At 37.2% G+C, this 11722-nt stretch overlaps 1 long non-coding RNA gene across 1 annotated transcript; it reads left to right on the top strand.

Annotated features, from left to right (window-relative positions):
- The first annotated feature begins 3516 nt into the window (after window positions 1-3516).
- LOC309849080 lies at window positions 3517-10035 on the top strand. The gene is made up of 3 exons (XR_014303477.1): window positions 3517-3604; window positions 4059-4209; window positions 9973-10035. It is a non-coding gene; the product is annotated as an uncharacterized lncRNA (long non-coding RNA).
- Window positions 10036-11722: the final 1687 nt, after the last annotated feature.

The raw sequence follows: 11722 nt of genomic DNA, 5'->3' as shown, positions 1-11722 counted from the left end.
CTTAAACTCCTTCAGGAAAGAGTTAACCCAGATAAAATCCTTTAGAGAAAGAGATTTCAATACAATTTTCAAACAATCTTTTTACTTAATAATCAAAAAGGATTTTTAAAGGCCTAATCCAAATCCCCTCCACTCTTAAACTGTCATTCTAACACCATTATCAGTGGAAAGTGGTGCAAGAAGGTTGACTTTGGAAGGGCTTTAATTCTTGGGGCAATCACCCATCAAAGTTTTCTGCTCCACGAATGATACAATCAGAACCTCCTATACCAGACAAAGCTTGCTCTGTTTCCTAAGCTTGGGGGCAAATCATTTAGATCTTTCAGCCCACAGAAAATAATTTATCAATTTTCACCTCCCACTCAACAAAGAGAAATGCCATAAAATCCTTGTGCCCAGAGCTTGCCTTGAGTGGTTCCAAAGTCACCCTGTTCTGATGAGGACATAATCTGTCCGGTGTGTCTCAACTAAGCCATTCCTTTTGCAAACATATCCCCAACCACTTCGGAATTGCAGTCCACCATGATAGCAGGATTTGGGGTATTCTTTTTGTGGTATTTGCTCTCTCAAAAGTTATAGGTGGGATGTATATAGTCTATGATCAACATAGTTTCAGAAACCATAACAGAACAGCAGGGTTTATTTTATGACCTAGAAGTTATTAATTAGGCATAATATAAATATGTAGCATACGAAAAATAAGTAAAACCAATAAAAGCCGTACTTTAGAAATGTAATAATTTTCAATAAAAAACAAGCAGATTCAGCAAAATGTCTTGAGGAGAAATACTTTAATGATTTTTTTTAAAAGACTCTATTTATTTATTTATTTGACAGAGAGAGATCACAAGTAGGCAGAGAGGCAGGCAGTAGAGGAGGAAGCAGGCTCCCCGCTGAGCAGAGAGCCCGACGTGGGACTCGATCCCAGCACCCTGAGATCATGACCCGAGCCGAAGGCAGTGGCTCAACCCACTGAGCCACCCAGGCACCACTACTTTAATGATCTTATACTCAAAATTATACATCATGACTTTTTCCCTCCCTACAAATAAGTTATAGATGTAGACATGAAAGAGACCTCTAGATAAACCCTCTGAAAGGGCTTTGCTGACAAACATGAATACTAAAACTGACTCCATACATAACAAGTTTCTCAAAAGTAACAGGTCACTCTAGCCAAATTGGGCTGGTGTTATATTGAGGTATTCTAGGTTTTCTTTCCATAGAAATTTATTTTCAGGGCACCTGGGTGGCTTAGTCAGTTAAGTGTCTGACTCTTGATTTCAGCTCCCGTCCTGCGCTCGGGGTCATGAGATCAAACCCCATGTAGGGCTCCATGTTCATGGAGCCTGGTTGTCCTCTCTTTGCCCCGACCCTCACTCATACTCTCTCTCAGTGTCTCAAATAAATAAATAAAATCCTTAAAAAAAAAAAAGAAAATTGTTTTCTTTTCATGAAAATTTACATGTTGGGCGCCTGGGTGGCTCAGTGGGTTAAGCTGCTGCCTTCGGCTCAGGTCATGATCTCAGGATCCTGGGATCGAGTCCTGCATCAGGCTCTCTGCTCAGCGGGAAGCCTGCTTCCTCCTCTCTCTCTGCCTTCCTCTCTGCCTACTTGTGATCTCTCTCTGTCGAATAAATAAATAAAATCTTTAAAAAAAAAAAAAAGAAAAGAAAATTTACATGTTAACTTGGAAATGCAACAAAATATTTCAATCTAATAAAGTATTCCTTTCTTGGAGGTTTCATTACTACTTTAAAAAATAATTTACTCTTTTAAAGCAAAACTTTAAAATTTGGTTGCCCTCAATTTGAAAGACTGTCATTTTAAATGCAGGTCTTCTTCAGAGGAAAGATTGTTTTGCATTTGTTCACCTTAGGTCTTCATGTTTGTTGATTATTTCAATAGACTACAACTTATTTACTTTTAAAACATCCTCATTCCTATCAGTTGTACATTCAAGCTGACATTTAAAGAGGAAACCTGGAACTATGGGGCTGGCTACATATAAGCCATTGCTTAAGCACACACAAAATAATTATTGTAAGTCTAATAATCTTCAGTTTTAGTAATTAGACACACATTTGAAGTACTTAAAGTGAAGAGTTGTGCATGTTCTCCTAAGTAACGAAATGCACTGAGGCCTAATATGGGCTCCAAAGTAAATTAGGAACATGAACTTTACACTTCCAGCCCCCTCTGAATGCAGCTAGAAACTGAGAGGTAGAGAGTTGTGTGATCTATATCACACATATATCTGTATATCTATATCTGTATAATGTATTACTACATGCATTATAAATGTGTGTGTATATGTATCTATTTATATATCATATATAAATCTATTTATCTCTCTATGGAGAGAATTTCCAGTTATCAATTGCTCCATGGCAAACTACATGAAAGCTTTAATGGCATAAAACAACACCTATTTTATTGTGCATATGATTTTGTGGGTCTGGAAGTAGAATAGTGTACTGCAAGAATGACTCATTTCTGATCCCAGATGACGAGGGTCTCAGGTAGGGAGGAACAAGTGACCAAATTGGCTGTGTCAAAGAAAATGGCACCAGATGGGCAAGGGAAACCTTATTCAGGATTATTGCAATGGGAAAGAGAAACTAAACTTAACTCCACTGAAACAAAAGGTGGGAGCGATTTTGAATGAGGACGTGAGCTGAAAGTACTGGAGGACATTAGAGGGGAGGTTGGTCAATGTGATAAGGTCGTTTGTATTTGCTATGTTAGGCAATTACCCTCCCCAAAGAGACTGGAAGATAGGGGCTCGATCATTCTTGGTGTGTCCATTTTAAAAGGATGGTTCCCTGGTCCTTGAGAAAGACATTCCTGGATGGTTCTACACTGCAAGAGGCTGGGAGATTTACATCTCAAGGGGCAGACAATGAATTTACGACTGCAAGTTTTCTGAAGTCATTGCTCTAAGGAAAGGAAGGTCAAGGGCATGAGTATATTCAGGAAGAAACCTATCTGAGTTCAGTCAAGCTGAGGAACATTGAGCCCATTCTGGCCAGTTGTCAGAATTGGGGCAAAGCCTATGTCTAAGGCCTTGATTCTAAATGTCGACAGATTTCCTTAGTTCTCCAGATCCTGCCCACTGGCCCTGGAATGTCCAAGATGCCTTCTTTACTTACATCTGTTTCCTGGTGTGGGATGCCTGGGTCAGTGGAGATGTTTGGGTTTTTCTCTTTCTACAGTGTCTCCATATAGTAGCTTCAGCCTCCTTATAACATAGGGGTCTCTGGGTGGGCATATGTCTTACATGGCAATTAGCTTTCCCAGAGCAAGTGTTCCAAGAAGCACAGACAAAAATTGTAATACTTCCTCAGACCTAGGATCTGAATTTCCAGAATGTCACTTCTACCACATTTTATTGGTCCACACACAAAGTTAGTCCAGAGTCAAGGGGAGAGGAATTATGATGAAGTTCTAGAAGCTAGGTGAGGTTTGGTGGGCGGAGGTCCAGAGCCGATGACCAAGAAAGAATTCTTGAGACATCTTTGGTGCATAATGGTGGTTTATTAAAGTACGGGGACAGGACCCATGAGCAGGAAGAACTGCTGCTCAAGACTGTGAGGGATGGCAGGTTATGTACCCTGCGGTTGGGGGAAGGTGAGGGGAAGTTTGGTTTCAACGGAGCTCTCATATGCTAAAGAGGACCTACAGGTTCCCGGATATCCTAGGCCTGCCTGAGGCCTTGCTCTTGAGGCTTGATCAATGTTTTCTTTAGGCCAGCCATTAACATCAAGATAGTTGGGAGATTTTTGGTGGGATGTCTCAATCCTGCTATCAAGCGTCTTTGTTAGTGAGATTTAGGTTCAGAAGAGATTTAACTATATTTACATTCCCTTCTAATTCAGCCTCCTTTAGTTTTGTTTATGGTGGGGAAGGTGACATTAGGGTTTGAGGAACTCTGTTATTTGCCTCTGGAAATTTGTGCTATTGATAAGGTCAGGGGTGCCTGAGGAATGCTACACATATTACTGAGGGGGAGGGGATGGAGAGGGGGTGCAAGGTACCAGCTTTTGCTTTGTCTTCAGCCAGCCTCCTGCTCCCTCATCAAATTATATTCCATCTCACAATGGAAGGAACAGCCAAGAACCTACAGCCATGTTTAATCTGCCACCACTATGTATACGGAGCTACACTGTCATACTTGCAGAGTTAGTCAAATGTTGTAGGTTACAGGATGTAAGTACATTACCTGAATTTTCTGTAGAATCATAAAATCACGTTAAAAAACATAACTGAAAATGAACTATACTTCAGAAGTGACATATGCAACAAGTGTCGCATGGGCAACTGATTGACCTGAATCCTAGTGCAACGTTTGTGACAATTAGCTGTCTGACCTTAAGTAAATCAGTTAATCTCGAAGGCTCCTTGGTAGTCTAAAATTCTGTTATTCCAATTACCAGTATTGCCTTGATTTGTATTGTTAAGCATGCACTGAGAACACATATAAAAGACCCAGTAACCACCCTCATTAATTCACCATTAAACCTTTGATCACAGTAATTTAAGTACTTTGAAAACCTAGGAAGAAAAACAATACATCAAGGATAGATGTGGCCATTGTAAATAGCAATAGAAAATACATTTCTTCTTAATGAATCTGGTCCAGATTAGTTTCATCTGTACCAGTACGCTCTTCTGTGTGGTGGGGAGGTTTCTGTTTGGTTTTGACTTTATCAGACTCCCAGGTAGAGCATTCTCACCTTTGCAGAAGTAGGAGTCATCTCATTGATTGTCTTGAGTAAAAGGAAATGGCTCATGCATCTTTTCTACATTATAACAAATGTCCTTTTGCATTATAATTGAATGGTGATTGTTGTGTTCAATCAATGGGAAAGGTTAAAGGAGCTCCTCTGCCAGCATTTTTAATGGAGAAGTCGATTAAGATTCAGTTTAATCATTCTGGCTGCCTCAGAATTAAAGCAACAAAGACCATCAATGGCACTATAATTACTAGTCTTTCTGTAAGTTTACACTGCTATTTATGCAGCTATAAATTTTATTATAATGCACAATGCATCTAGGTTAACTTGCTTTATTTGCAATGTAAAATATTTGCTTTAATTGTATGAAGAGAAAAAATTGTTCTGATAAAGTACGTAAAATTCAGTCCAATCATTTTTTTAAAAGCCTGAGAGTCTAAGTGAATCAGTATGATACTCTGTGTTAAATAGTTTAAAGTCATGGCCTTAACCTTGGGACACTTGAGACATATTTCAGTTTATTGAACATGGAGACTAACATCTCTCCCAGGTGACTGTAAAGGGTCAAATGTATTATTCTAATCCCTGTTCCAAACAGAGAAAAGGTCATTATACAGTACCTACTGCATGTTGTAAAGAATGAAAAATTCACACTGGGGGCGTGGGTGCAAATCTATTTTAGACTTGGCCTTTAAAATGTTTTTTAAATTGAATGATTAAGTGGTGATGAACCAGAAAAAATACCTTGAAATTGATCCCATTTATTAATTAGTTTGCACATGTAAAGGTCTTTCTATAAATAGTCAGAAGACTAGAGAAAATTGTTCTTCTTGAATGGAGGAATGACTTTCAAATTAACCTTTTTTTCACTATAGAAATAATGCTTATAAATGCACTTATTACCGTCCAATACTTTGACCCATTCAATATACATATAGGAGCCTACGGAGGAATGCCTTAAAATTTTATAGTTGACTCACAGTTAACAAGCCAGCTGTGGGGAACAGCACCGGGAAGAGAAATTAATTAAAGGAATATATAGAATGTGCATTCTTGTCTTAAAAATATAAGCTTCGCCGTGATTTTTGTGAAAGTCAACTAAAGTGAAGAGAGGAAGAAAATTGTTTATCTTTTTATTTATATTGGAATAAGATGTCCACTGAAAGAGGATGCACAAAAAGGAAAATAAGCTATCAATCTTTAAGAAAGAAAATCCTGGGGTGCCTGGGTGGCTCAGTGGGTTAATTCTCTGTGTTTGGCTCAGGTCCTGATCTCAGGGTCCTGGGACTGAGCCCTGCATCAGGCTCTCTGCTCAAAAGGGAGCCTGCTTCCCCCTCTTTTTCTCTCTGCCTGCCTCTCTGCCTACTTGTGCTCACTGTCTGTCAAATAAATAAATAAAATCTTTAAAGAAAGAAAGAAAGAAAAAGAAAATCCTACTTTTCCCATTATTCTGATCATCTAGAACTTCCTTCTGACAAAAAGAAAAGGAAAGAAAAAGAAAGTGTTAAGTTTACTGTAGAAAGAGGAATCTATTCTCAACACCTTCATTTTAACACATTATAGTTGAAAACACTGAAAACCTGTGAAAGGCACCATCTTTCAAAGTTAAGCAGTCTCACTAGTAGAGATGTAGGTCTGGGACCCATGTATCTGTCCTTCCAACTTCTCTACATCGTCATATTTGTTGGTGTTAAGCAACATTCTAGGGTCCATGATTGATTTTTATATGTGACAAATTCTAAATCTATTTATATTTTGTCTTATCTTATTATCTAACTAATCATTAGTTCTCTCAGAAGAGAAATAATTTCTGCCTTTTATTTCTTAGCAGGAAAGGAAAGGAAAGCAACTAGTATTTTTGGTGGAACTTTTATTTGCCCATGAATATGTGAGACATTTTAGATACACCAGAATTTTAATCTTTTTAATAGCCCTAGCTAGTAGGTATGATTGGCTCAATTTTTAATATAGAAACAGATTCAGAGGAGTAAAAAACTTGCCCAAATTTATGAATTCTATAGTTGCAAGGTCATGGTTTTTCTGAGTTAAAACCCATGTTGTTTCCATGACAACTTGGTGCGTCCTTGGCAACAGTGGTTGCAACGCCTTCAAGTTTAGACAATAAAGTATTCATACTACACCTTTGATTGCCAGAGAAATCCATACCAATTGATTTTTTTTAAATTATGCATGCATTTTTATAAGTTTTTTCCTCTCATTGGTGAACATACAATGCATTTCAATTTCACTAATAAAGTGCTGTGTTTTTTTCTGTTGAAATTATGAAAATTGGATTTCATTGTAAAGTGTATTAAGGAAGATAGATAATTAGAGTCATGGAAAAGCTCTTATAATAACAGATTCTTTGGAAGAATATAAACATTTTTCTATTACATATAAATAATTTACTTCCAATATCTAAATGACATTACAAATGACCCAAATTTCTACTGTAATGCTCTAAGAATTGTACACGATATATTATAAATAATCTTGAGTAGAAGTAGATTTGGTTAATTGTGTTAAAATTGAGTCTATTAACACAAACCTCATGAAAACTAAAAACATCCAAAAATGGACACATTTCGCTCATAAAAACAAAAACAATGTACCATTTAGCCTGCGCTAATTCAGGTTCTCATAGTATACACAAAATTCAGAATCTATGTTTTAAATTTGCAGAACAGGCCTAATACATGATTAGAAGTTAATCCATTTACTTGTCCTTAAATAAAATGTAACCTTATTTAATAGTGACAATTTAATGCACACTGTCTCTAATTAAGGCATTCTAGTGTATAAATACAGAATTAAATCTAATAAAAATTTAAAAGTACTCCTTCTTATGTATAGTATTTTTAATAAGGTCTATTTATAGTATATGGGGGGGCATAGAATTTCAATAAGAATATATTGGGGCACCTGGGTGGCTCAGTGGGTTAAAGTCTCTGCCTTTGGCTCCGGTCTTGATCCCAGGGCCCTGGAATCGAGCCCCACATTGGGCTCTCTGCTCAAGTGGGAAACCTGCTTTCCCCTCTCTCTCTCTGCCTGCCTCTTTGCCTACTCGTGGTCTTTGTCAGATAGATAACTAAAATCTTTAAAAAAAAAAAAAAAAGAATATATTTCCTGTGATCATTTACGATCAACCGATATTTTCATCAGTTTGGGATTTAAATAGTACAGAGCCATAAAGACTCTTCAGTCCTAGTGTGGGTCTTAACAAGTTCTGTAATTTCTTGCTCATAGAAGATTATCATTCCATAACAATAACAGTAACAATCCAAGATGTGTAGTAATACCAGCTGAACGCAGAGTACCTCATGGCCAACTCAGGGTATGCATTTCTTAAAAACAATTAAGATTGGAGTCCCTGGGTGCCTCGGTGGATTAGGCCTCTGCCTTTGGCTCAGGTCATGATCTCAGGGTCCTGGGATTGAGCCCCACATCAGTCTCTCTGCTCAGCAGGGAGCCTGCTTCCCACTGCCCTCTCTGCCTATCAAATAAATAAATTTGAAAAAAAAAGAGAGAGAGAGAGAGAGAGAATTAAGATCAATAGATATTTGAAGCAACCAGCTGGATTGTGGATGGCACAAATCGTCTCTAAAGTTGTTCAGGATATTGATAAAAACATTTACAAAATACCTGGTCTTCACTTGGTTTTGTCCACTCTATCTGCATGTTGGACCTTCTCCTGAAGACAAAAGGGTAACAAGTTTTAAGGAGTGACAAAGCCAGATGTGTGTTTAGAAAGATCACTCTAGTGGCATTACAAAGAGTTGATTGAAGGGATTTACCTAAGTCAGAGAGATAATTTGTGAGGTTATTATGAGGGCAAAGTGGGAGAGTTAGAAAGCAGCAGAAATGGAAAAGCCAGAAGGTAGGGGTGGGAGGTATATGGAGAACTGAATGAAGCTGGCTAACCAGCCCAAAATTAGATAATGGGGTTTAGGAAGAAGTGTAAGATGCTAAGTGTTCTAACTTAGACAAATAAGTGGATGACTGGGCTTACTACACTACTTTTCTTTTTATTCCTAACATCCTTTTTCTCTTTATTTCTTATACTCCTAATATCATTCCTAATATTCCTTGTTCTGTGTTTGAACAAATTCTCCATTTAAAATGCTGAAACAGCCATTATCTTTTACTGTTGAGATTAGAAAAATTGTAGCTAAGTCAGTGAGAAATAATTATCTGGTAAAGCTTATCTTCTAGGCTTATCCAATGGACTGCTTATGCTTTGACCTTTAACTTCAAACTCAATCTACCAAACTCTAGTGCTAGCCATGCTGGAGTGTTTAGGGTTATGTATACTGATGTTGTAACATATTTGAAATGGATCAACAATAAAATGAACTGATTGACAATTATAGAAATTAGGAGATGGATATAGGAGTGCTTACTGTATAATTCTTTTAACTCTGTGGTTGAAAATATTCATAATATTTTATTGGGAAAAAGTCATTCTCCAGGCTTCCACCTTCCCAGCTCTGTTTCTAGCTCAATCTATTTTCTAGGAATTGATAAACTTCTACCCAAACTCAAGGGTGAGCCTGTGACCTTGGCTAAGTGAATGCTGATACTTGATCAACCTGATCAGAGTTACTGGTTTCTGAGTAATCATGTGATCTACTACAAACCAGTTGGAGTCCTTTCCAAACATGTTTCTTCTGGAGATGGTAGGGAAGAGTCTGTACCCTTTACAGAAAAGGTGGAGAGTCATGAACCGAACATCGGCAATCCCGGTATTTTGTGGAGAAGCATGAGAGGGTGAATCCAATGCTAAGAAAAACTGTGAGAAAAAAAAAAAAATGTGTGTCGTGAACTGCTAAATTTGTAGTCATTTGCTACACAGCAAGAGCGAAACAGATTTTGAACACACCACATGCTAGGTACTATGTAAAAAGTGTTAGTCCATTATCTCACGTAAGCTTTATAACTATTTTTTATCTTATGTCCTAATAGAACAACTATTTTCAAGTGATAAATCTGATAAAACAGAGATTTAAAGAAATGTAATTATAATATCAACATAGTAATATGGGGTGAAGCCCTGATTTCAACTCAGAATAGCCAGGTCCTGAAGCCTACGGACCTCTCTGCCTCAGAGTATCTTCCCCAGGTCCTTTCCTAATTAATGAATCAGCTCGTACTCTCTCAGAACAGCCTAGAAATATTGCAAAAGCCCACAGATTGTGTTTGCATCACACTCAATCCCTTCCCCAAAATCTTTTACCAGATCACGTCACCACATTACCTTGATGTTCTCTGACGGCGCCAACATGCCTGTGGAGGAAAGACCACACTAGCTGGTATTCTGTTCAAGGCTTTTTGTAATTTGACGACCTTGGTTTAGCCAAAGGAAGTTTCAAGGTGATACTGAATGTTTGCTCTACTTACCTGATTGGGAAAAACAAATATATAAAGGAAAGTTGCTTCAAAGCATTGCTTCTTCAGGCTCAGTGGATGCAGCTGAGCTGTGGCTGCTCTGTTCATTGCAAGAATAAGATTGAGTAATACATCTAAATGCTAACTGGCTTGTAAGTACTAAGGAGATGAGTGTGCCAGAATGGAAATCATATGGGCCGGGAATTCCCCTTCTGTTGACCACAGAAGGTATCGGCATAATCTATCAAGAACAGAATGTGTGCCATCCTTCGTTCATTAGCATTTAAAGAGGATGTTTGGCATCAGACAACAAATACAATACTTGCAGGATCTTGGCAGCAGGATATTTTGTCAGTTAATGGCAATCCACAGCTTTTTAAGAAAAAGACTAATGCCCAACGTTATGTTGAAATTGTGGCTTCATTTTCACTAACTAAAACAAAATGAAATAAGAGTAAAACCCTGACTCTTCCAAATACCACACTTCTACCATGGCAATCAAATAGTAAGGAAAAAAAAAAAAAAGAAGAAGAAGATCCTTTCAACAGCAGGAGAAAATATGCTTCAAAAACTCTTGAGAGCAGTCAAATCACAATAACTTACAAAATGACCCAAACAGGCTAAACTCATAGTAGAAGCCCACAACGTCACAGCAGTAGTATTGTGTGGTTGGCAGACAGTCTACAGAGAAGCATGGAGGCATTGGATTGTAATATACAACTCAATTGTATTTTAACCTTTATCTGATTTGTTAAACCTAATGTTTGCATTTGCACATATCAGGAACTCAATAATATTTTTATGAGTATATTTATACATAGACTTATACATACACACACACACATAGGTATATACAAACATACATACATAGGTATATATTTGACTTTGTTCAATATTGCCACCTTCAAAATTGACATAATTTGAAAATAAATATTAGCTTTTAAAATATGATAGCTTAATAATGCAGCTAAAAATGAAATTTAAAATAACATCATGATTTTTTTCCTTAACATGGACGTAAATATAATTAGAAACCATATAAAAATGTGTGTTTAATTATAGTCAGGTTAACATGTATATGTGTAAAAAGATCTTGCTCCTTCTTGAAGCTCACATAGACTGATGGGAGTCAAAATGACAGACTTTCCTAGAAAATAATTCTGTCGTGATTAGTACGTATGTTTTTCAATCCACTAATTCTCCTTCTATTGCGCAATCAGAAAAATGTACAAAGATGTCAATTTACACGTAAGTATCTCCTGTAGATGTTCTTTACAATAATCATTTGATACAATATCAGTATTCCAAAAATGGAGAATAATGAACTCCTTGTTAAATCCATATGGTACATTATTATTCAGCTATTAATATGTCTACAAAGAGATATTTATTCTGTGACTAAAATAATTATGATTATTTATTCATATATTTATTTGACTAACTTTATAAAAAACTTCATAAAAGTCTATTAGGTACCAGACACTAGGCTCAGTACCTGTATCAATAATACTTCAGGGATGCCTGGGTGGCTCAGTCGGTTAAATGGTCTGCCTTTGGCTCTGGTCATGATCTCAGGGTCCTAGGATCAAGTCCCACATGGG

The sequence above is a fragment of the Mustela nivalis genome, assembly GCF_964662115.1.
Source record: "Mustela nivalis genome assembly, chromosome: 15".
In the NCBI taxonomy this organism is placed as follows: Eukaryota; Metazoa; Chordata; class Mammalia; order Carnivora; family Mustelidae; genus Mustela; species Mustela nivalis.
Note: the sequence above shows the minus strand (reverse complement) of the source record. Positions and strands in the feature narration are given on the sequence as shown.